The sequence below is a fragment of the Rhea americana genome, unplaced genomic scaffold (genome assembly GCF_003343005.1).
Source record: "Rhea americana isolate MKP2758 unplaced genomic scaffold, rheAme1 scaffold_40, whole genome shotgun sequence".
In the NCBI taxonomy this organism is placed as follows: Eukaryota; Metazoa; Chordata; class Aves; order Rheiformes; family Rheidae; genus Rhea; species Rhea americana.
In genome coordinates, this window is record NW_028186535.1 from 1,655,252 (window position 1) to 1,681,517 (window position 26,266).

The following is a 26,266-nucleotide window of genomic DNA, read 5'->3' on the forward strand; positions in this document are numbered from 1 at the left end:
CCAAGTGACTCCAGATTTACATCAGAAAGCTTGAATTTAGGGGACAATATAGCTTAGTAGTTGGGCCATTGGTTTGTTCAAAAGGCACAAACCAGTCTTCCTTGGAGAAGGTTTGGCAAAGCACCACGATGCTCAACTACACATGACAGCATTTCTGCTCATTTACTACCACAGCACTGCTTGCATCCTCCGGCAGGCACCAACAGCACCAATTTCTGGAGGATCCTGGGTTTCTTACCTGAGGGCTACACCAAAATAGGAGCCCCCAGCAAAGTCCATCTATTGCTGAATATCACATCCTCGTGGCTGGGGTGGGTGCCAAGCTTTGGCAGGGATGTAGTGCTCTCTGGAGCTACATTTTGGCAATCGCTAGCCAGCATCCTTGGGCTGSGCCTTCTGTGGGAGCACTGAAATGCCTGTGGTGCCCAATGGAAGTGACTGCATGGATCTACAGTGCCCTTACTGTTGCAGTACATTGCACATACCTGTGAAGTGACTAAATAATTATTATAAACAACCTTCAGAGTTTCACTGAAATCAGGAAGGGGGGGTTAAAAATAACTTTGTAAATGTGCTTTTCACATTTGTCACTAAAATGGAGGCTCAAAACAACACAGATCTAAAACTATTATTATGAGAGGAACCATATCAATTATTTTCCTTCCATGGACATTACTGACTTATCATAGCTTTCTAGTGTGCCAAGCCTTTAAAGCCAGCAATAAGAGAGGAAATACTGTATTTCATTTCTGTCATGTAGGGCTTCTTCCAAATCCTCTTGTTCTCTCTGGTTGCAGGCAGTTGGAGGAAACCCTGTAAAAGAGGAACAGGGAAACAGTCTTGTAACAGGGAAACAAAGCGTATTCGACTTGAGCCTGCATCTCCACACACCCCCACACACACCTGTGCCCCAAAGACTCTAACAACAGCATCAGGAACAAAAAAGGCTTTGCTGTGCTCAGAGGAAAATAAGAAATGTGACCACCCTGCCTGGAGAGGAGACAGAGAAATCATGTAGCTAGAGGTTATGTCGCAAATCTGTGTGAACTGGGCATGGGCCACTTCTTCTGGAGAAGAAAGGAACCACACAGATGGGAAAAGACATATCATAAACTAGGTATGGAAGTCTCCAGTTTCTCCCACTTCTGGGACAGGTATTTGCTTCTGGTCTCTTGTGCCCAGCCCCTAACTCACACACCTGTCAATGACTGCAAATGCCGGTATTTTTCCTCATATTTTTCACATGCAGAAGAGATTTCAGCATGCACTGAGGGGGTAGAAAAACCATGTGTTTGTCACAGCTGCCAGTGCTGCTGGTGTGTGTCCGTCAGTGAACATCCAGTCCGGGGGCAGAGGAGGCTCCCTGCACAGGCAGCTGCTCTCCGACAGGCCACGGACCTCACCGGGAGGTCCCACGTCTGGCAGGCGGTGCAGAGCCGGAGCGGCATCCCAGCTGCCTCCTGTCCCTGTGGGGCCAGAGGGGTCGCAGCCCTCTGGCAATGTGCAGACAACGGCCTAAGGGCCACAAGCAGGCGAGCGCAAGGAGAGCTTCTTGCTTCTTCAACGGGAACCTAGATAGAGCTTAGCCTAACTCCTTAGTCCTGTCATCTCTGCCCCAGCCTGCAAATTAACACCATCATCCTAAATCCACAAACTAGGCAGAGGGAGTTGTTTTTATTTAAAGGTAACATAAAAGGCCTATAAAAATGTTAAAAGCCCCATATAATTATCTTATTTTATTTTATTTTAAGTCCCATGGTATTAATTAAAAAAACATTATCCAACTTGAAAATTTGATTCCTTCTGCCTGATATGGGGAAGGAAAAGAATCTCTTGAGAAAGGTCCCCAGAGTCCTTAATCACCATTTAGGGGCCCTGCTCTTTGAAGGGCCATAGAGGAACAAAGTGGTTTGGGGATTAGCGGATGGCTTTTATTTCTTCCCTAATGATGAGAAAAGTGCAACGAATGCCTAGGGCAGATGATAAATTGAGTCAGAATATGTTGCACGAGTGCCTTTTGCTAAGCTAGAAGATCAGTGTCAACAATATAAAAAAAATGCCTCTGTTTGCTTGTAAGAAATAAATGTTTGAATCATTAAACAGTAGAGATGGTATTGGCCATATTTAACTGCATCGTACCTGCAGCCCCTTTGCAAATATCCCCTTTGAAGTGACATCAAAGGGTCTGTGCACATAAGGAGAGGCTGCAACATCCATCATTTCATCGGTTATTCACTGTGGAGCAGAGCACAACCAAACCGAGCTGCCTGCGCCCCACAACCTCATTCAGGGATGGCACTGAAAAGAAAGGCCATCCAAAAGCCCCTAAGACATTTTTTTCCATAGGAAAGAAGAAAATACACTAGGTTCCTTTTAATGTTGTCCCTAAACCACTTGGAGCAGGGGCTTCCTTCAGCCATGGGGAAAAAAAAAAAAAAGGTTAATTTACGAAAATATATTTTTCAAGTAGATGCTCTGTGGCACTTTTCTGAAAGCATCTGTGGTGAGGGTGAGRAATCCAGGGCTGAACCAACATTCATGGAAGTCACTGGAGGCTCTCACTGATTTCACAGAGTGCCCAGCTAGGACCGAGGTTTGAGTCAAGACTAACAGGAAATGGAAGTTAGAAAACTTAGTTGGTCAGAGAGATATGAATCAGGAGCTGACTGAATGGAAAACAACCAAGTCTGCAAACCAGGGTATAAAAGCTTTTCCTTGATAAGGCTGAGTACAGTTCCATCTCAGAATGTAGACAGGACTTACCTCTTGAATAATACTACAGGATTTAAAAAGATCTCATTTCTTCTTTCTTTCTTTTTATAGACTTCCTCTTTGTGCAGACACCATATGAGTTGTAGAATTCATGCTGAACATGGTGTCTGGATAGGCAAAGATSGTATTGCAAAGGCTTCTTGACTGTAAGGAGAGCATGGGACTCACAATGTCTACAAGTGCTAAGACTATACATCTGGCCACTGGAGAAAGCAAAGATGGGTTGGGGAGAAGTGTGATGTTACTGAGCTCGAGACATCACAGTAATTTATTGCTTTTTAACTTGGAGGAATGGTATGAGTTTGTAAGCAAGTCAGCTGTAAAAATCTCTTGCAACGCACCATCTCCCTACTTGGATGCCTTCACTCAGCCCAGATCACCAGGTTCTTCCATTATAGGTGAGCTGCTATGAAAGCCCACAGTGAGGACGCTTCCCTGATGTAATTCTCCTACCGTCAAGGAGGAATTTTAGCCATGCAACTCACTGCAGTGCCTTATTTGTACCAGGGAATATACCCACACATGAATGTACACATGRAAGAGCTGTTGGAATTGAAGAAAAACATTGATCTAGAGCTCTATTCACCTCCTTTGAAACTAGTGAGATACTGGAAGGAACAGCTAAATAGCATCCAACATCACCAAAGGTTTCCTGTGTTCAGTAAAGATCAAAGCTGCTATGTTCTTGTGGAGTCTCAGTCATTTCTAGAGGGACTGATCTATTTGCAAATTTGTCTGAAATGAAGAGAGAATTGGTCAAAGCTGATCCAGATCCTGCAGCTACCTCATTAGTGTAGCAGGATTTTTTCCATTCATTAAGCCTTATCAGATGAATAACAGTATGCCTTGTGTGAACTGGGGCTCTGGCAGCASGCTGGGGATCATCTTGCTGATCTCCTTTTACTTTCTGCATTAAACTTGGCACATAAGAATACCAAGTCATCGATGACCACAGAACCATCTTTGCAAAAGTAGCTCTTTCATCCCTGGCACTTGGACTAGATCCCAGGTGATAACATTTTTGCCGAAATCTTAGTCATTGCAAAAGGATGCAGTATTTGTAGCCTCTCTGTGGTGCAGTGATGCCTATTTACAAAAACTAATCTTGGATGAAGCTGGGGATTTCATCAGACAGGAGGTTATGATATGTGCTTGTTCTCCCTCTCCATTGATTAAGGAAGATAATATGTTCAAAAGTATAGTGGTTTGTGTCCAGGGCTATACAGTTCAGTGGTGTCTGGCAACCTCCCCCTGCTTACTGCAGCCATTTCTAAGGCTCTAAAGCACTTTATGAGGAAAAATACAACCTAAATACATACTACACAATTTTATTCTGTAAGATATTTTTAGTAAGTAACCCTCATCACAGATAAATTTTTAGTATAAATGTTTTAGCATATTTAGTATAAATACATTTTTTAAATGTAAAAACAATTTTATGCTTTTTATGCTCAAATGATTGCACAAGATGAGCCTGGGAAGGATGAGGAGTTAAGGCAAAGACCTCAAGATTTCTGAGATAATTAGTGATGTTTTAAYGATGAAACAGCATGAATAAAAATGCCAACAGTTTATCTCCATGGAGACAAATAAATTACCTGCTACAACAGAAAAGCAACCTGGTTAGCACCTTTAGATATTTGTAAGGAATGAAAAAAATAATGATAGAGCAAGTGCTCCCCAATTAACAGATGGCAGAGAAAAACAATATGTCCTAATGGAGAATGAAGTTTAGCATCATGCTTTGCTGCACATTACATGAGTACACAAAATAAATGCTAAATTAAAGTTACTGTTTGCATTAAAATATCTCTGCTATGTAGATGACAGAGAAATGGATGAAAAAGGAAGATTACTGAAGTAYTTAAAATATAAGGAGCTAGCGAGCTTTTATTTGCCTCTCTTGTATTAAAAAACACTAAACAAATGTAGGAGCAACRGCTTTTTGTTAAGGTTGGAATAAGAAGCAAATACTTTTACTAAGTCATGGAGGAGTAGGGATTAGGAAAGCATTGTGGTCAGGAAATGTAGGGATGGGTACAACCTCCAAAGATGCTGAGGAGAGAGGATCAGGAGATGATTTCTACCTATGTCAGGAATGTAAGACTGCCAGCCTCTATGTCTATGGAAGGGAATAGYAGAAATATGGATCAATGATTCAAAAAGGCTTTTACAAAAAACAAAACCAAAAAAGGGTTCAAAAAAAGATTCAGGCAGCTCCTGAAGCCTTCAGTAAACGGTTGAGTGTGTTCCTAAGCTGCTGATTTCTGAAGCATCAATGGTTAGTCATTTTAAAATATGGGACTGGGATCTATGGACTTTTTGTCTGTCCTAATGCAGTTGTCCTTGGAGTTCCACCTCAGGCACCCACTTCATAGCCCTACCTCAGCCAYGCACCCCATGAGGCACTGCATGGTGGGGCTCGGCCACAGGCGGGAAGCCTCTGGGACCAGCAGCTGAATCCTCCCTGACGTGCCTAACTACCACTGCTGGGAAGGAGCGAAGGCTTCACCATGAAAAGCAATGCCACAGCTTATTAAACCCTCGGGTCAAGGGAAGACTAAGAATGGAGAGTTGATTCCCAGAGACAAATTTCGTTGTGGTCTCCTCATAGGCTGAAGAAAAAAGGGAACRCTACCCTTAATCACAAACAAAGTGGAAGATGTCAGCCTCAAACATAGGCAGCCCCTGAGGCGTAACTAGAGACAACTTAACTTTGGAGCTAGTATGAGGAAAATAGGATCCTTCTGGAACATTAYAGTGAACACTGGAAGAACATGTTGCAACTAGTCAGATAATCTAAATACACCAAGACAGAAAGGATCCAACAGGGAAAGTGCCACTGAAATTAATTCTAGTAATRTGGAAAAAGGGAAGAGAGCAACAGGCTCAATGTTCATACGTAAAGATGTGAGAGATTAGGATGAGCAATAAGCAGAAGGTCTTCCAACTCTAAACAAGCTGGTAAAAGAAGACTATAAAAAAGCTGTACAAATAAGCAGAAGTGATTTTAAAAGATATTCAAAGGAGTAAAAATAAATCTTGAGTACTGTCCTCCAGATAATGCTTTTCCACACCGCCGTAATGTCTCACCATTAGAGAAAGTCATACTGCTSTAGCACACACTGTCACCTCTGTTAGATGGGCAAGGCCATAGACCAGCATCCCTACAGAGCGGACTGAGGATTGGATCTCATTTCTACAGATTCTGGAGATTGTGTGAGCTTTCAGAGAATAAATATAGGAAAGATTTGGCTAAAGAAAGATATCACAGGGCATTTCCAGGACATATGGATTTTGATTTCATCTGAATGAAAGAGAAATAATGAAATAAGAAAGAGAAAAGCCAGATTTACTCTATCTTTTAGTAGTTTTTCCAAGTGGTATTTATGCATGAACAGGTTAATAGAAGACAAGCYGGGGTAGGACACTTTAATGTGTAAGCTGCCAGTGTTTCATAGGAACATTTCATTCCTCCCAGTTATAATGTTTTATATACTTATATAAGGAAACACGAAGTAGAAAACCCTGCAAAAATTTTAATCGTCTCCTAGCCAGAATTGCTGCAGAGAAAAAGAGGGAGAAAGATGCTTTTTGTTTATTTCCTTTGGGGAGAAGATCAGATACCGTGTGGTCATAAAGACCTGAATTGAGAGCAATAACAATTCCCCTTTCCCAAAGAGCTTGCAGTGTATATGTGTGGGGGAGCTGTTTTTGTGTGTGAAGGGGGAAAAGAATGGCATAAATGGTCTTTTCATATCCAGAAATGCTTTATTTTCTTATGAGTCATAGCTGGTTTGAGTAAGTCTTTCTAAATACCTCATATTTTGGCTCTGGGCACAGAAAGCCTCTGTCAGAAATCAAATTTCTTAAAGTCACTGTGAGGATTTATGTAAGCTAGGGAGACTCATAACCATTTCCCACGCTGCAGACACTGTTCCAGCTCGTTGGCTGTAGCAGGGCTGGGGACCCTACAGACCATAGGGACCATGCGGAGTTTTAACATTTGCATGCAAGCCTGCTTGCATCAGATTAAAATGAAACAGTTTTTGAAAAGTGGGCAGTGACACAGAAGCCCATCTGTACAGGTGGAGATTAATTGGTACCAGCAACAGTTTGGGGAGGGGGGTTGTCTGGGTTTTGTTTGTTTTGGTTTTGTCCAGAAAACATCCCTAGGGGTGCAGAGGGTGGCTGCTTTTAGGGAAGTCTTCTGTGCCGGCATCTAAACAGAATTTTTCAGGATGCTCACACTTAATTCATAGTGTTTCACATTTTTCAGAGTCTTTTTCAGTCCTCTACCTAAGCCTGAAATTTTCAGTTGTTTCCTCAAGATTTCAAAATTGGAATCAAATCCTGCCTCTGGGAGGAGACATCCTTTGGGCCACAATATTGTTGCCCTCCCCCCCACCCCTTGAGCCAGCCTGCTTGCTAGGACATCCAGCCTTGCCAGAGCCAAGGCTGGTAGAGCTGTTATGTGAGTACGTGACTGATTTCAATTTGAGGATTTTTAGAGCATGATAGAAGGTAGGAATGATGGGAGGCTTTGTAGTCCTCTTAGTTAACTTCCTATCAACTGAAAGCATTTTCTCATCTATCTCCCTGCAAGTGGTGGGGGAAGAGAAGTGGGAAAAGCCTTCAACAGTGCTAATATCCACCACAGCTCTTGTTACAGCATTTCTGGATCACTTCACGTGTTTCCTTCTTATCACTAGRAGTGATGCCTGAGAAGTGGAGAAGCCTTCAAAGAAAACCTGCTCTGACTGGCTTTCTGGAAGCTGTCAGATTTACTGTGTGTTTTTCTAGGAAAAAGARAAGATTTTCAGGCAGAGACTTTGGAGACAGTGCTTTGGATGATGAGAATAATTTCCTTACCTTTTGTCTGCTTGGCTTGTTCCAAAGCTAAATAAGAATCATTAAAACTTCTTTCACCTTGCTGCAAACCAGGTCTAATGTTGAAGCAAGGCTATCTGTGAGAATTTTACTGAACCACATATAAAAAGAAATGATACAGTCAGTACACTACTAGCCCCACATTTTCTATTTTATACTAAAATCAGATTTCTCTCATCTATTCATCTTCTCGTGCACTTTGAATATATCTCTCCACCATAGAAGTGATCTGTAGAGGCTGTCTTCTCATTCAGACACCTTTCTCTCATTGTAGCCTATGACTTGATTCATCCCTGATGTTATTTCATTCCCACATATACCACATATTCACATCCATTAATGAGCCTCTTTCCTATTCTGAAAGTTACTTGCCATATGAGGAAGGTGAATTTATTCTAAGGGGAGTCAGGAAAGCAAGCAGGAGAGAGAGAGAGATTTCTTAACAAGCAATGGCCACAAGATGCAGCTTACAGTAGGGAAACTTTAACAATTACAATGAAAAATCGCAGCCAAGGCACAGGTCAGGTCTGAATTTGTCTCTTTATCTTGCCGGGCTGCTCTGCAGCTCTGACATCACCTAATTTAAGTCCATCATTCCCTCGCTTCCTACATGGCAATTAGGCTCCAGCGAGAAGCTGAATTTAACCAGAAGGGCTCAGCATAGCCAAAAGGGAACTCTGCAAAGGGTCATTTGCTCCATCCAATCAAACCAATTTGCTGCCAGACCACTGTGTGCGTGACACACTGCAATCCCTTGACCTGCATGCCCTAAGAGGACAGTCCCTGAGTTTACTAGGCTATTGCATGGGCCAGTCATGCTRGTATTTTAATTGGCAGCATCCTCTGTAGTAGGTACCTGTGCCTGTACTGCAGCCGCAGCCACATTTGCCACCTGACAGCCTAATTGAAAAACAAGCACTGGGACTCTTCATCCCATACGACACCCCACTGGAAAAAGTCCAACCAGAGGAAGCAAAATGTAGTTCAAACCGAGGCCTTCTGGGGCAGCAGTCTATGGGGAGCCATGCTAAACCTGCCTCTCTTGGCAAACAAATTGACCAGCCTTCACACCTGTCAGCAGGGTTGGACAAGCCTCTAAATTATTACAGAAAGCAAAAAATGTCTAAAATTAATATAATTTAGAGATCAGATTTGCCAGAAATCTGAGAAGAGAAAAAGGAAATAGGTTTTCATAGTACTGAGACCAGTCGATGATCATCTTTTAGGAAGACCCCAGCCTGCCATGGCATGTCACAAATCACCAGCAGTGCTAGTTTTTTCCTATTTAACTCCCTTGTGGAGTCAGCTAAGCTCCATGCGTTCCCATTCAAATGCCTCTTTCATGAAGCTGCATGGCAAATGCCTGTACAGGCTGTGCCCTCAGCCCACAAATGCCACTGCTTGCATCTTGGTCCCCTATTAAAGGGATTTGCCCATTCTCAAACTACCTCCCGACTTGTCTCTCCATGCCACAAATAAGGTTCAGATTCGGTTGACCAGCAGTACCTCATTCTCCACCCTTAACACCCTGCTGAATTAGGGAAGAGACAATCAGTTGAAGCTGGAGCCACATTCAGTACTGGGGAAAAGAGGCTATATTTTAAAATTTCAGAGCATTGGGAAAGTATCATGGGCTGTCTTAAATAGCAGCACTTAGCACAATGCTTAATGCAAAGCAGAAAGGTGTCCTGTCCTATCAGATCACAGCTTGTTTCCCATGTCTGCCCTTATCAGGCACACCAGTCCAGTCCCTTCAAGTTTTCTGGTCATGGCTAAAAGGCCAGAAAACAATCCTGTGATAAAACAAATCCCTATGGTGCTGTGGGCTTGCAGAAAAATCTCTGGTTGGATTTCAGCTCCTGCTGGACTAGTGCAGTCTGTTGTGATGGTAGTGGTGGTGGTGGAGGCAGTCTGCCACAGTGGTGGTCATGGTGGTCTTTGGTAGTGACAGTGGTGGTGGCAGTGGCAGTTGTGGTGGTAGTGGTGGCAATGGCACTTGTGGCAGTGATGGTGGCAGTGGCATAGGGTTGCCTGAGCTTAGGTGTTGTGGGATTCAGGGTGCTCTAGTAGGAACAGCAGGGCTGGCACAAATGCAGGGACTGAAGTCAAGGAGGATATCACAGAATAACAGAATGGCCGAGGTTGGAAGGGACCTCTGGAGATCATCCAGCCCTACCTCCCTGAAGTAGGGCTGTGGCTGAGCCTAAACAAAGTCCTTCTCCAGGCTCTGCAAACTGACCTACCAAACAAGCTCTTTCACACCCATCTGTTAGCATGCACAACTGGAAAGAAATTTCAGAAAGATGGAGTTAAACTTGATGTAAACCACAAAAGGCGTATTTTCTATACACCTCCCACAAAGCACTTCCAACCTAACCTAAACGTTGCCAGCTCTTCAGAGATTTTCTTGAAGTCTTGTGATAATGGGTGTTTTTCCGAAAGCCTCAGCTCCTGAATGGAAATGATTACATGAGAATCTTAGTTGTCATTAAAGGTAAATTTCTATCCCTCTGGGCCATAAAAGAAAGCTTGAAACAAGGAAGCAAGTTATCATAATGGCCTAAAAAATAGAAGATAAATAAAAAGAACCCCACAGTAACTAAGATTCAGCACAATTCCTGATTTTGTAACATTTAGGGTTAGCAGTTAAGTCACTGTGTGGCCATAACTCCATCTTCAGGTGAGCTGCCTTGTGCTACCAAGAATTGTAAAATAATCATGTATAAACCTTTCTTTGGTCGTTGTTTCATGGTTGGACACCTTTTTTCTTTCTTTTTTCTTTTCTTTTCTTTTTTTTTTTTTTTTTTTTTTTTGATGCATAAAGATAGAAACAGATTCAGCAATGTAGGTGTAAAGATACACACACACACACACACACACGCAAGTCAGATTCCAGGTTTCCTGGTGTAGACACAGTCTTCATGATTTCAGTTATGTTGATGGGAAACCCAGATAAATTAATCAGCCTCACAGGAGTCCCATGTTAGGTATTGTTCTGTTACAATGGTGCTGCTAAAATAGGATGCAAAGATTCTTAGTTTTCTAATCACGGTATTACGAATAAATGTTACGTAGCAAAAAATAGCATGCTTTTATACATCCCCTCCTTATTTTTCTAAAAACTGAGCAACAAATAGAAAAAAAAGTGATAAAAAATAATTTAATCAACATCCTAATGTGGAAACACATTCAAAAGAAGCAGAAAGAACAGGAACTACATCTTTGTCTTGGCATCTCTGTTAGCTTTTCATATACAGATTTAGCTTCAGTGCACACTTAAACTTTTACATTTTATTTTTGAAAAAATAAATATGTTACGACAGTACAGAAAGAACTGCACCATTTGACACAGGTTGTTTACATTCTTTAGATCAATGCTACCATTTCATTTGAATTTAATTGCAATACTGCTTGAAAGATCAAAATTCACAAGACATTTCCTTTTTTGTTCTTAACCATGAATAGTTTGATGATTCCTTTTTGCCAGTGAAGGAGAGCATTTTTAGAGTCAGTATAACTGACTTTATTGCCCAGATCAAGTGAAACACAGCGGTAGGTGCTGCATTAATGCACTGGTATTGTTTTCTTCAAGATAGAAGTGAACTATAGAAAAGAAGTAGAAATAGAAATTCTARATTGATCAAAAGGGCAAAGTGTTTTGTGACCTTTGAAATAACACTGCAGAAATCCAACTGTCTCATAAGCAAGCAAGAAACAGCATCATTAACAAGCTCTGCATCAAGCAGATCAGTCCAAAGGTTCATTTGGAGGAGAAAACACTGTTTTAAAGGTTTTTAAAAGCAGATCACATGTGCGCATACACTGTTAAGCAAAATATATTCTGAGCCTTTTCTCTTAACACTTTTCATTTTCTAACTAAGATAATTCAATGACTCAGTGAACATGGCTGGCATTAAAATCTTGGGGGAGGGAAAAACAGAGGTAGCAAGCTCTAAATCCTCTGCCAAATCCCCTTTTCATAATTTATAGTCTGTCACCAGTTTATCACAGAGAACTGTCCCTCTTTCTCTCATTCTACAGGCTCCTTTCCCAGTGGACAGTCCATGCCAGCTGTCTCGGCAGCAGGAACGTCCTTTTTTTCCCAAGCCTCGACCTGTGGGAAAATCTTCATTGGCCAGTAATTGATTCCACCCTGCCAGCTCCATTACTTTAGTCTACAGTCAAACTGCCAGCAATCTGGAGACAGGCAGCCGCAGCCCTCCCCGGCTCCCGCTATTGAAGCCCGCTCCTACCAGTGCTGTTAGCTACCGGGTCCTGGAGTTGATGTGTCAGCCCGCCCTGCAATTAGCACTAATCTGAAAATTGGCCTTTGCTAGCAAAGCCAAGCACCTGACAGCTAATTGTTTATGTCAGATTGATGTGCATTTAATATGGAAAGGTTATTTATCAAAGGGTACTTTTTTCTGTTTGTCTTGGTTCAGAGCAGGGAGAATTGCCACAGGCACTTAGAGCCCACAAACCAATAAAGCTCTTATACTTCATTTAACTTAAGGAGCCTTCTAAAACTCCTTTTAAACTCTCAGTGTAGTGCAGTGCAGTACTCATCTATTTATATTGCTTATAAAGAAACTGCTGCTAACCAAGCAGTTATTGTTTTTAGTCTCTTTTTTTGGAATCAAAATATTGAGGGGTGAAGAAAGGTTGATAACAGAATAGCAACTGCCAGCCAGCACTGGAATTAAAAATGCATCAAGTTTTGACTCATCTCCAAAGTCTTGCCAGCCTTTCCTTATACCAGGTTACTTTAGTATTTACAGGATTACCTACACTTTCCCTCACTTCATTGTATCATAGAAAACATGCAGGGTAAAATATCTGTCGTATGGAATTTAGCACAGGTTTTGCCACTCACTTCAGCAGAGCTGGGCCGTCAGCGGCCGTAATGAAGAGRCAACAGGACGAGGTTACCCAGGTCCTGATCCGGCGACCGGCTCGCAGCGGGCAGAGCCTCGCATCCACGCGAAGCCCCACGCGTTGCAGTGGAGCTGGCTGACATTCACCTACTGCAAAATAGGGTCTCTGGTCGCCAAAGGCCTCCTCTAAATGTTTCCCAAGGCTGTAGCGCAATCACTAGACTGAAAACAGGGTGCACTACTAGCATTACAATTGGAAGCACTTGTCTGATGTTGAACATGTTACCATTTAGCTGTGCTGTAAATAACTTAAAAAACCAAATCGGTCAGGTATTTGACAAGAAGCATGTTTGTTCTGATTGAGCAAGCACATTTCATGTTGTGTTAAAAGTCTTCCTAAAAGATAATAAATCTTTCCAATTGCTCAGAAGAAATTAATATATCCTACCCAGAGGCTAGGAGGTCAACACAAGGTAATAGTGGTACACATGCAACTGTAGCACAGAAGCAAGAACTAGAAAAAAAAGATGATGCTTTTGAATGAAGTAAGAAGATAGTTTCCAGTATGGAAAGAGTGTATGAAAAGTAATAAATCAGACAGGACACAAACACAACAACTGTTTGATACAAATCATACTMTGACAGGGAAATGAAAAGTACTAGTGTGATTTGTATGAAACTTAGATTCATTCCACAGATGGAGCAAAACATTCTCCATGTATGTCAAATGTATCTTCTTTTTAAATGAAGGTCGTCAAATATTTCACAAAATATCTGTTCTCTAAATACGATATTTTAAAACAGAGAAGTACACAACTTATAATCTTCCACTAACTTCCCACCATAAAAATTTAGGCTGAAAATATCCAAATATGCAGGGTCTGGAAAGGACACACAAAAGCCTCTCAAAAGAAAATGTGAATTAATTTTCATTTCATCATTCATTAGCCTTTGCCTGGATACCAACATCTATTCATTACTTCCAATATTAAGTTTTATTCTCTACAGTGATATGTTTAAGAAAATTGATAAATTAAAAATTTGGAGGTGAATTAAAAACAGTCAGGTTTACTCGGAGCAATTGACTGAGCAGCACGAGCAGAAGAAATGGAGATGCCTCTGAGGTACACAGCTTACTTGGTTTGGGTTTTGGTGCTGGGAGGAGTTGCTTTCAGAGTTAGCGTTGCACATGCGCCGGCTTCCAACAGAGCTAATGGCAAAAGTTGACCTTAATCCTGTATGATCAGGATTAAGAAAAGCAAGCTGCTAGGCAAAACTTTCTGCAGTATAAGACCTATGGGTTGCAGCTTTGCCAGCCTGGTCTTGCTCAGCTGAGACCAGGAAAGTCACATCACCTGCTCTGACGGGTCCAGACACACTGAGCCTCCCAGGCAAAAAGTCCAAGGCTGCTACRCTTTTTAGGAAGAGCAGCAAACATCACATTAGTCAGCACCGACACGCATGAGCAGCCCATCGCTCCTGGCACGTAGCTGCAGTGCGCAGCATGCACAAGACGACRGGCGGGCGGCGAAGGCTGGGTGCATCTGGTGCAGGCTGCAAAGGCTTGTCCGCCTGCTGCGGGAGCGCGCGCGTGCTGCCGACCCAAAACGCTCCTTCTGGCACTGCTGCAGAGAACATTTACACTAAGCAAATGCTTAGTTTTAAATATGTGCTTAAACCCCTCTGGGTTGGTCCTTGACAGGGATTTAAGGATGTGTTGGGAAGTTTTGGCAGTGTTGGTTTCAACTTGGCCRGCTAGGACATGTTGAAAGCTACATTACTGCATCCTCACTAGAGTTTTGAAATGTGTTAATTAAGACAGTCTGTTACTAGCCTTTCCTTCCTACACAAGACAAAACCCGCTGGGTTATAAACATGTCTGAAGTGATTCGTATGTTTTAATGCTTTCCTGAATATGGATCAATTTTAACACTTTTTATAACACTTGTATCCCAGCCAAGACAAAGCCAATGACTTCAGTGTGATTGGGGCACACGTTTAACGTCCTCCGTTGAATAGGATCCTAGAACAGAAGAGAGTTCAAGAAGTCAGCCAGCTTATTCTGTCTCAAGGAAGGAGAATTGTGGGGTTGATGTTTGCATAAAATGTCCTTAAAGATTTCCAGTAACAAAGATCTCACAAATTCCCACAAATTCTACTCCTTCATTTTCCTTACTGCTAGTTCTTATTCTATAAGGCTGATACAATTCTTCCTTACTGCCACTTAAGGAAGGTTTTTTTGTGTCTTCCACAGACAAGAAGAATGTTGTTCCTAGCAGCTGACAGTTTCTTCACCCTCAACACTTTCTTCAGCTCAAACAACCTTGATTCCTTCAACATTTCTGTAGAAATGTTTTCTATGCCCCTGAGCACTGTTCTCTTCTGCACTCTCTGCAGCTGGCCCTCATCTTTCTTCAAGTACTGAACCCATAACTGGAACCAGTGCTGAGTAGAGGGAAAGGTTGTACTTGTATGTCCTACAAGCTCCCTGGCCCACTAGGACACTTGACACTTGTGTTTTCTGCAACGTGATAATACTGAATTGTTATCTGCTGCAAGCTTTTTCTTTTTTGCAAAACCATTGCCACTGTTATATCTGCATGTCATTACTCATCTCAAGTGTAGAGCCTCGTACTGGCTCCTGCTGTCTGTTTTTTTTTTTTTTTTTTTTTTTTTTTTTTTTTTTTTTTTTTTTTTTTTTTTTTGATATTTGCCTTTCATTTAATGATATAATATTGGGCTCTGCTCCTACCCATGGACACATGGGCATAGTGTTCCCAGCAAGGAGAGCAAGTGGGCATACAGGGTCAGAGAGCTGCTGGGCTCCTCGGTGCTCCCCTGCTGACCTTGTGTAGCACTGAGGTTTTAGGGGGGGATTCCCACAACCACAACTATCCCCCACTTCCTGAGGGGCAGCCTCATCTCCCCTGTCCTTCCCCCTRCCCTGATATCTCTCTGCAGAGTCTCACATCAAGGGGACCAACCTGCCAAAGGAAATTCCCATCTGGACTTGCAGCCTCTGCAGAAGTCCCAGCCCACTCTGCATCCCCACATCGCTCTCCCGGAAGGGAGGATGAAGTTGCTCCTGCTCCTGTCTGTTAAGCTCACCCAAGGCACAAGCTCCCTCCTGCAGAAGTTTCTGACCCACCAGAGCTCTCAAGGTGGGACAGCTGTGTCCTCTCAGGCCTCTCCCTTGGTGAGTCCAATGACCTGATCGGGGGAGCACCATGGGTGAGCAAGCATGGGGTGGCAGCCTCACTCACTATGGTGTCCTATATGTGGTCAAGTATCCCTGAACCCGTGAAGGGGCTCTTTTGGAAGGTGAGTCTTGTTTCTGTCTTGGAGAACATGTTCCTTCTGCAGAGCTCAGGGCCACAGTCTGGGCCCATTGGATAACCCGCAATCCTGAGAACAGCTGTGTGTGCTTGAAAGGTAAGTGCAGGAGCCTGACTCCCTTCCACCTTTGATCTACAGCAGAGCTAAGAGTCATGCTCCCCGCTCTTGCATCACTCAGTAGCAAACACAGGGACTTCTTTAAGGGTCTGTGGGTGAGATTCATCCAAATTCCTCCATGACAAATCTCCCTCTTGCCCCAAAAGATGGCTTTGATGATGGACTCTCCCAGCATCATTCTTATCTGCAATTTACACAGTATGAATGTTACTAAAACCTTACCTATCTGCATGTATTCTGGTGTGGTGTATAACAGCTCCTAGTTCAGCAAGAGTTTCAGCAGAAATAAAGGAATTTTTCATTATATAAAGTTTTCTCTTATTCAAGTATTAGTATCACTGGATAATACACATCCCTGTAATCTAGAACAAGGGTTTACTTCTTAGAATGTAAAAGCCTCTCTCTATCAGATGGGAACACATAAGTGTCTTGGTCAGCTTATATCTTGGATTACTTCACAAAGAAGGAAAAAAGGCAAGCATTTCATCATCTAAAATGAGAAAAAGAGCTCAGCATGTCCAACCAAAACAATGACCTGATGCAAGAGCTCCAGTCTATCAGGTAAAGCTTGGGGAACATTTTAAATAAGGAAAAAGAGTGGAAGTGAAAAAAATATCATCATTGTATTATTCAGTAATGTTCCTCTGCTAGCATTAACAGCTTATCTTGCCATCTAAGCACTTGCAGATAACAGACTCAGTTTTATGTTGAGTACAGGCTGTACCAAGTCACTAAAAACCTTCTATTGTTAAAGCTTATGTAAAATGGTCAATCAAAGTGTCACTTTTTCCTGCCCATCCCCCAAATTGTTATGCTGCGTAGTTCCTTATAAAAGCCATGCACAAAGCAGGAAGGCTGAGAGCAAAGTGCTGAAACATAGAAAACTGCCCACTGCAGAGCTGGCACACACAGAAATCATGGCACCAAGGCTCCACAGAGCTAATATCAGAGGACTGCACTGCAAAGTCACCTAAGTGAAGAGAGAGAATATCTCAATTAAACTTAATTAGTGAATTTTCCTTTGTAGAAAAGCTCATATTTAACAACATGATCAGTTGAAAAGCTGCTGAGGTCATTTCCCTCCTTAACCGGTGCAGTAAGTCCCAACTACAACACAAAAGTGGAAAATGAAACTGGAATAGGCTCAAGAGAAGTTAACTTTCCTAGTGTTTCAAATGAGTTTTGTAGTTATCTACTCCAAATCCGTCTCTCTGAAATAAACCATGCCAGATCTAAGTAATGACAAATCATGTGACTTGATAACTGAATTCAGAAAGTTGCTTGTTTTTCAAGTAGGTTTCCATACACACTGTAGTGCAWGTTTAAGAGACCTCTCTGAGGAGACACTGACCGCTCCAAGGTGGCAGCTGCAGTCTGGTGCTCTGTGTTCAGTGCTTGAGTGTGGCAAGAATCATTTCCTCTGAACCACAGAAATCCCACAGGCCTCATGAGCAGCATGAGAGCCTTAGAGACAAGTTCCTACTCCAAGTGAGGCCCAATCACCTCAGCCATAGAGGTACCATCAGAAGTGGTGTGTATGCCAGGCCTCATAAAGGCAGAAAGTTTACCTAAACAGGATGTCAAATTCCATACGTTGCAAACTTTTTTTTTTCCTGAATTTGTATATTCTCCTTCATGCACAGATCAGCACAAGCAACGTGATTTTTTTGTCTGACTGCAATGCCTAGGTCAAATTTTCATAATAGATAGGTAATGACACATTTCTCAGGGAATACAGTGCTTTTGAAGCAGATGCARAGGAATGGTGGAGTAAGGTGAAACTCAATTTTAACTAATCTCATCTAGTTTATGCAGAACCTAGGATGTGGTCTGCACAACTCATCCAAGAGCAGTTACCTGGTTTGGGGTAGATCATGAGAAAAAATAATAATGCTGGTTATCCTGGATGAGACTGATATTGTCCAGATTCCAGTCACTAGCTGTTCAGACTTTCCTCACAGTCAGCACCGGCTTCTTTGCATGCAGTGATCCTTGATTTATCCAGTCCCCCTCCAGCCCATGTAAACTTTTACATCCCCAGCATTTTGCAGCAAGGAGTTGACTACATATTTTTTGGAGAACCTTTTCATTTYTGCTTGTTCTGAGTATCCTACTTACTGGCTTCATTCAACACCCCTTGTTTTTTGTTCTGGAAGAGGTCATAAGCAGTCAGTCCTTCCCCGAGCCCCTTCAAGCTACTCATGGYGTTACAGACCTCTATCATACCTGCTCTCAGTCATCTCTTTTTCTCAGCACTGAAAAGAAGTAAATCTGGTGCATCTTATGCCAAACACTCATATTCCTGGGAAAACTGAGCAGGGAAGAGAGTGGGATATGTTTGTGCAGGGTTCAGACAAGCATTTGATAAGCTCTTGCTTAACATACAAATATCTATCACATTTCAAGACAAAAAAATCAAGCAGAAGTTCTGATTAAAGAAGGGACCGTATGATATGCCTTCCCCCGGCAGTGAYTTTTCAAAATTTTTGTCCAGATTCAATCACCTACTCTAACCACAGGGATACAGAGTAAATAAAGGAAGGGAACARGGAAAATAGTTCCAACTTTTTAGATGACCAAGGCATATCAAGTCTAAATKCAGCTTGTATCAACAAGAACAGCAAAACGCCAGCATATCTCATTTTCTTTTGATATACATGGGAGCTTGGCATTATAGATTTAAAGGAAATGTGTGTATCATAGCACRTTGTGCATATGTCTCCCTATATACAGTGCGCACACACACGCGTGCGTGCGCGCRCACACACAYACACAATACCCTTACTWACAAGGATATCTACATCATGTACTGGCAAGTAATGGAGAAGTTTAGCAAACATACCTGAAATATCTCAAATGCTTAAAGATGCCAAACAAGCTCAACACATCATTTCCAGAGGGTTTTTTCTCCCCCAGCCCTCCACATCCCTCACCCCTTCCTACCACAGTTACTCCTTTTAGCTTGCAGTCTCAAGTACTCATCAGCTAGGAGAAGACGACTTGTAATTATATCACTTGTAATTGCCAGCCAAAGCCAAGAGCCAGGGATCTCCCCAGCGTCTGGCCTCACTCTCTCCTTCTTCCCACCCTGCCGTCTCTCCTTCCACCCTGCCCTCCCAGCCTTTCTTAGAGAAGGGCTCTTGCTCCTTGCTGAATCTCCTCCTTGCTCTGATCTTTTCTGCTTCTACACCAGCATCTCAGGCAATTGCATGGCTCAAAGCACCCACTGCGGTGGTAGTTGAACAGTACCAGTAAGACACAACTGCGATGTTTTGAAGTACTTTGCCACACTGCAAGACCATGATTAACCCACACAAAACTGAAAGCTAGTAAATACATGCGGAGGAAGGAAGCAAGAACAAGGTGACAGGCAGCCCTTCGGTGTGCAGACCTTCCGCGGTGGCGTTGGGCGTGCGCCCAGCCCTGCCCCGCGATGCGGGACCGGGGGCAGCGAGCCATCTCGGGAGCCAGCGTGAGTTGGCACTGTCACAGGAATTTTGGACAACTCGACCCTAAAACCGCAAAGAGCCGACTGACAAATGGCTTTCACGCGAACAGGGGCCGAAGACCAAATACGCTCTGCAGAGAAATCTGATGGGATTAAATAGCAGGGAGGGCACCTGAGAGGTTGCACAGGATGATCCAGCTAACTAAGCACAGGGATGACGGGTTGGGAAGAAGAAAAAAAAAAAGAAAGAAAAAGAGAAGTTAGGCTGTCATGAAGAAGCTCCTGGGCAGAGAAGCGGCAGTCTCAGAGAAGGGAGGTGGCTGCTACCTTGCTGTAGGCAGACTGAAAACCAGACTGAACGAAGCGTCTGCCTCAAGCCCGCCACCTCCGACGGCCCCGACTCCCCGGGAGCAGCCTTGTGCCGGGAGCCTTCCTCCCGGCCCCATCAGGCCGGYGAGCGGCCGAGCTCCCCCGGCGCGGGGGCATCTGCGGGGCTTTCCGRGGGAAGCAGCGTACGGGCGTCGCTTGGCTTGCCCTCGCCGTGCAATTAAAAAGKGGGGGGGGGAAGTAAGCAGCAAAACGGGTCTCCCCTGGGGGAGGCAGAGGAGGGGGCACGCTCTCCCTCACAGCCGCCTGATCGCTCGCGGTTGCAATTAAYGGAGCCCGGCTCCGACGCAGACGGCAGTAAATAATTCAGGGCTGGCAGCTGCGCAGGCGGGAGCGGGCGATGCCGCGGCGGAAGGGCGCCCGGCCGGCCGCACGGCGGATGGAGGCGCGGGGGCCTGCGGTGCCCCCGCGCCCGCGCCCCGCCGGCCCCCGCGCCCCCCGCGCCGGGATCCCTGGGTTCTCGCAGCAAAAAAGCTCCCRGAAAAAAAAATCCCTCGAAGCCCAGTGGGGCGGCTCAGCTTCAACTTCGCAGCTGCGTTACGCCTACACYGGGGAAAACTGCAGTTCTCATGTTTACAAACCTGAGAGCTTTTTAGGCTCAAACAGGCCTAAATCAGAATTCTGAAGAGTGTTTTAAATTACAAAGAACGCTAATAGCCTTATCGTGAAAGGCGAGCGCGCTGTGAATACCTGGCAGGAGCGACCCAGACCTGCGCCTGAATTACATGGGCACTGCAAACGTCCCCCTCTGCTAATCTGGCTGTGCGAGATGTGTGTTAAGGTACCGACCCTATATTGCAAAAGCAAAATCTTCCAGAATTACCCTTCAGGGTGGAGCAAAGGGAGACTGTAAACGCTCTTAAGCTAATCATCTACTGCATGTCAGGGGCACCGCACAAAGACTAGTAAATGTGTGTCAGYAGAGACTAATTTGAGATGCAATGGAGGAGGGGGGAAAAAAAMCATGGTCAGGTTTCTACCCACATCTGCATCCAGTCCTTAATCTCTACGTTCCCAAGAAGAGAGAGGGCAGGAAGGGAAGTGACACAAGCATAAAAATAAAGGGTGTTTTTTTTTCCTGGTCTCAGAAAGAGCGAGCTGTTTCTTCGCTAGCACCTCAGTGTGGACAACCGCAGCAGAATCCGTTCATTGACATTCAAAGCGGGCTCCGGTTTACCCGGAGGTCTACGTGTATTCATCGGTACGCAGCCTCAGGGGACATATGTTGCATGTCAGGAGCTTGTTGAAGTGGTTCAGAGGTGTCCCGCACAGGCTCAGGCTCCCGGAAGCCYCTTTACCCTTGCTAACTATTGCCCCTCCCCAGCAAACATATTGGACTGCAATATTGGCAGCTTTCCTGGGAGCGCTTGCCTTTCTTCCTAATATGCAAGTTTTTTAGCAGCAAGAAAATATTTGATTAAGGAATGTACACAGGAATATAGAGGAATTCTTCTGAGAAAAAGAAAAAAGTGTAGATCAACCCCCAGACTTTAAGAATTTGAAATTAAAAAAAAAAAAATAAGAACTAGAAGGGGAATGGCAGCCCGCGACACTCTGWGGAAGCGCAGCAGCATAGCCAGGGACTGAAGTCATGGCAGCGAACAGCGGAACAGGCATTAGGTCGCTTTGCTAAACAAGTACCTAACTGAACGTACGGGCAGAATGAGGTGCTTCAATCAGCCCAACCTTTTCACCACTGAGCTCACACGTATTTGAAAATGCTGGGTATGCCCCATTCAGCTTGTCGGTATTTAGGATGAGTAATTAAGAGAGTGTGATTGTCAGAAGATCAAGCCATTGCAGATCTGCGAAGGCTTCAGATCTATTCAAGCACTCAAATGTATGCACTGAATAGTCTCATTACAACCAATGGGCCATGCAGCAGCGTGGAAATTTGGGCAGCGGTATGGGTTTTTGCACATCAGAGCCATATTTTTATCTCTTTGAGGACCAAAGTACTTATGCATATATACACTAGCTGAAGAACAACAGAGTGATCCTTTATGACAGTATGACTATAACCTAACTTGACAAATGCAATTGTCAGCATCCCTTAAAGTAAATTACCACTATGCCCCCTTGGCTAAATCCTGAGCTCATTCAAATAACAAAACAAACTGCTCTCTCCCAAGAGTTGTGTTCTCTGCATTGTGTTTTCTGACATGCTTTCCCACCATCAACCTTTCATTCTGTTGAACTAATTTATATTGTAAGCTCCGGAAGGCAGGGAGGATAACTCCCTTTCATCTGCTGGGGAAGTGCGTGCCTGCCCTGAGCAACACAGCAGAGGGGGCATATCCCTGCAGGGCCGGCAGCACAGGCTGGTGTCGAGGGGATGGAACAGAATAATATGCTATGCATAGCTATGGTTTTCTAGAAATACAAGGTAATAGGAGCTGGGAAAAGGTGGTGGTCACYGACCTCCTCTCTTCAGAGCTTGTAGGGCGTCGCTGTGGTTTGTACCAGCAGAGCACTGCAGCGCTTGGCCATAATGTCCAGTGCTYCACTCTCGCTGCTAATATCAAACAAGGTGTCCAAAATAAGGTCAGAAACTTTGCAATTGAGCTTGGCTGCTGCACAGCCCTTGGGGGAGCTGGCTGGTTTTCTAGACCTTCTCAGCCCTCCTCTCTGACCAGCTCCACAACACGCAGTGCCCCTGTTCCCTGGGTGGCTCTCGCAGTCACCAGCAGTCCAGGTGGCCACCGTCTAGGAACAACACAGCTGAGGTTTGGGTCTTTCCAGGGCTTTGACAGCAGTGCAGTCAGGTGCTGCCAGATGCACTGTTGTGATGTGGCCACCAGGACTCTTCTTTTCAATCTAAATGGAAGAAATAAAACTTCTGCACCCTGTTTTCTCCACACAGTACCRATGACCTAGTAAATACACATTTGTACTATATCCCAGACACTGCACATCAGGTTAGGCGGCACAAGGGACCATGCTGTTGGACCACACGATTTTATGCACCTCAGAATCAATCCAGGAGTATCTTGTGACCTTTGGATACAACTTAATAAACATTGAATGATAACAGTATATGGAGACAAGAGCCCTTGCTCTRAGCTTACCATTTCAGCCTGACTTTGCCATACAGCAGTAGTAAAATGGCCCTCAGGGACAGCTAATGGCTTTATCTCAGCAAGACTTCCCATGTATTGCTTCCTATTTCCGCAGTACAACTGCAGGGTGGATAAAACCTGAGATAGATAGGACTTTTGTTTGTTATGTTCTCACTTTGTTCTCTGCATTTTTCTTTATTCTGACTTTTTTTTCCCCCCACCTTTACCTGCCTTCTGGTTTGGGGCACACTGAAGATTTGTGAGTCAGTCACAGAAATGTGCAAAGCTGTATTGACATCGGTGTAACTCACACAAAATTAAGCTCTACAGCCTTGCCAGAGTCTAAGTCAAGGCCGTCTGGGCTGTCACAGCTTGGATGGATAGGATAGTTCAAGAAAAATCATTCTCATAATTGGTGGTGGCTATTCATTAGGTGAACTCCTTCTATGTCAGCCCTGGACCTTAGCCCCAGCCTATGTGCCTGCGCTGGTGACATTTTTAGGGGAAGAAGAAAGGTCCTGCTTTCCATGTATGCCTTGTCTCACCAGGACACAGGTCAGGCCAGCTGAATCCCCTGCCCAGGGCTGCATCTTGCCTCCTGGGCATCCCTCCAGCGCTGCCAGGCAGCACTGCCTGCCAGCATCCTCCGACACGCTGCTCTGTCACGCTGTTCCCACCATCGGGAAAGGCAAGTGCCCCACGCTGGTGCCAGAAGCACCTTCCTCCCTCCCTCCCATTCCCTGCTCCTGCACCCGTAAGCATGTCTATCCAAATAACAACCATCCTTAAAATGTATAAACTGCAGGGTTCATTTTGGCRAAAGTCCATCAGAAATTCACCCGGCTGTGAATTCCTGGGGCAGGGAGGCAGCAGGGAAGCTGTGCAGGAGCAGCGGCCTCATCTGATGGCTGAGCCGGGGCCAGGAAAGGACACACGTCCTTGGCCATAGCGGCCCACCTGTGCCATAAGGTATAAGATGTTGATCTTGAAAATCATCTTAGATACATTCCTCTCCTGCTCACGTGCTTCATGTGTGGAGATTTTAACAACAGGATAAAATTCCCAAGGACTAACAGGTTTATTGAGACACTGCTACGTCCCCCGCGCAAATGCCAGCCCCTCCTCTTGAGTGAAGGCATACGGCGTGTCGCCAGGTGATCCACGCAGAGTCAGAAACGGGAATTGAGAAGGCAGAGGTGGCATCTCTCCACATAACTGCAAGATCGGATCCTGGGCAAAGCCGGGAGGAATTTGTTCTTGCGGCCTGTGACCCTGCAGGCGCCACCGCCGCGGGCCATCCCAGGCGTCCGCGGACAGCTGGGCACCAGCAGCCCTCTGCGCTCCCGCCCGCACGGGCAGGAGAGCCAGCGGGTGCCGGAGCCCCGCGGGTCGGACCTGACCGCGAGCCTTCGCACATGCRAGAGCGCTTCTCGTTATTACTACTGTTTTCAGAAACGCCAAGCATCAGGAGGAGAGAAAAACAACAAGTATTTTAAGTCCTGAAATAAGACTGCAACGTGCTTGCTTTATACAGCAAAACAAGGAACAASAAGGAAATACATCGGGGCTCACATTCATGTGTGAGTGATCACCCACATGGGCAATAGCACAATTCCACTCACACAAACCAAACTATCTATCTGATATGAAAGATCAGACCTTTTTTTTTTTAATAAAGATTTCCAACGTGCTGATACTGTTTATAATGAAAATAAAAATTCCCTGAGAAATTATTGGCATGAACTTTGAGGGCTCTAAATTAAGGCAAGCCTAATTTTCCAATTAGGCAGCTTGACAAGCAAGATGACATGTGCGGCGTAGACGGGCGGCCTTTAAACTGCGTTTTTATGAACATTTCTCAGGACTATAGCAGCCTTTCTATAACTAACAGCTGAGGAGTGCACTTTCCCATGCCGTCAGGGGTGAGGAGGTTACGACTTAAGTATTGTGGCAGTTGTTTTTCACACAAGACTCCGGCTCACTGCAGCTCGCTTGAAAGAGCCCAGTGCCCTGGAAAGGGATGGGCACCCCCAGGCCTCCCTTGCACCCACACGCACCCACGTGCACCCAGGCCCCCACGCTGCTCTCTGTCCCCTTCGCCCAGCCCGATGCCCACCACTTGAGCCGGCAGCTCAGTTCAACCCACCGTTGAGCCAGACGACTCGCAACACTAAGTGGGAACAGGCGCTTTTTTCAAAGCTGTTCAGCCGATAAATGAAACTTCAGCTGCCCCGTGATCCCGCGTGTGCAAAGAAGCTGCAGCCCGCGGTGCAAAGRGCACAGCAGAAAGGTTTCAAGCAGAGGCTGCTCCTTCACAGCTTGCGCTCTCCAGGTAGCTGCCTGCCTTCGGGAGCTCCATCTCTTGCATCCTCACTGCTCCCTCAGCGCTCACGGGCCCCCGAGGCTGGCCCGGGGGTGGGACATCCTCGCCCCCCAAGGCTGGCCTTGGGGTGACGCGCTGTGGCCACCAAGGACATGCTAACAGCTTYTTGAAGACTTTGCCACCCCAAACTGTTACGATCACAGTGGTGGGTCTTCGGGGGACGAACAGGCGAGTTGCTCGATCGCGGTCACTGGAGACAGCAGTCGAGCGTTCTGTCTACCAGACGGAAGGAGGGAAGCCACTCGCCACYTTTTGCTGTGCACTTTTGTGATTTYGAACAAACCGTAGCAGGCCTATTTAAATGTCTTCTTCTGGTGTGCTTTGAGCAATTTAACACTGGATCTACGCTAACGTGCAGGGAGTTGGGGAATGCTCACCCAAGTACTTTTGGCAGATGGGAAGAGCAGAGCATAAAAATACTGGTATAAAAATTATGTAAAATGTATTATTTTATACTATTATAAAAATACTGATGTCTACCTTATCAACAAGTTGTCCCTAGGGTGGACTACCATATCAACACAAGTTCTCCACCTCATCCCAGGTGAAATCATCTGTACCATTAGGAGTGGTGCTGCCTGCACGGCTGATCTCTGCAAGGGGCTCTGCAAGAACAGCCTCATCAGTCAAGGGGTATCCTCAAAAACCAGTTGTGCCAACTGAAAGAAGCTTGTGGCAGCTACATTAACAAAACTGCCTTTTTACCTGGCGTGGCTGAAGCCAAACTCTGGGCTGACGGACACAGCCTGGCATGCAGGAGCCGGAATCGGAAGGAATCTGATGCYGTCTTTGCCTGAGCCTGTTCTCCGTTGGCTCATACACATAGTGGGAATAAACCAGCAGGGACACTTCATTTTGTGGAAGATAGTATAACACAGTAGCCACAGCCTTCTTTCCACTACAGGGCAAGGAAAGACAAATTGAACAAGCAGCAAATCAGCCACGTGTCTGTGCGAAAGGCACTGATTTACACCTCAGCCACTTCTGGAAAACTCTGATT

At 44.8% G+C, this 26,266-nt stretch overlaps 1 long non-coding RNA gene across 1 annotated transcript; it reads right to left on the reverse strand.

Annotated features, from left to right (window-relative positions):
- Nucleotides 1-613: 613 nt before the first annotated feature.
- LOC146590590 (uncharacterized) lies at nt 614-26,266 on the reverse strand. Its single transcript, XR_014896970.1, has 2 exons — nt 25,972-26,266; nt 614-813 (listed from the first exon to the last, which is right to left on the reverse strand). It is a non-coding gene; the product is annotated as an uncharacterized LOC146590590 (long non-coding RNA).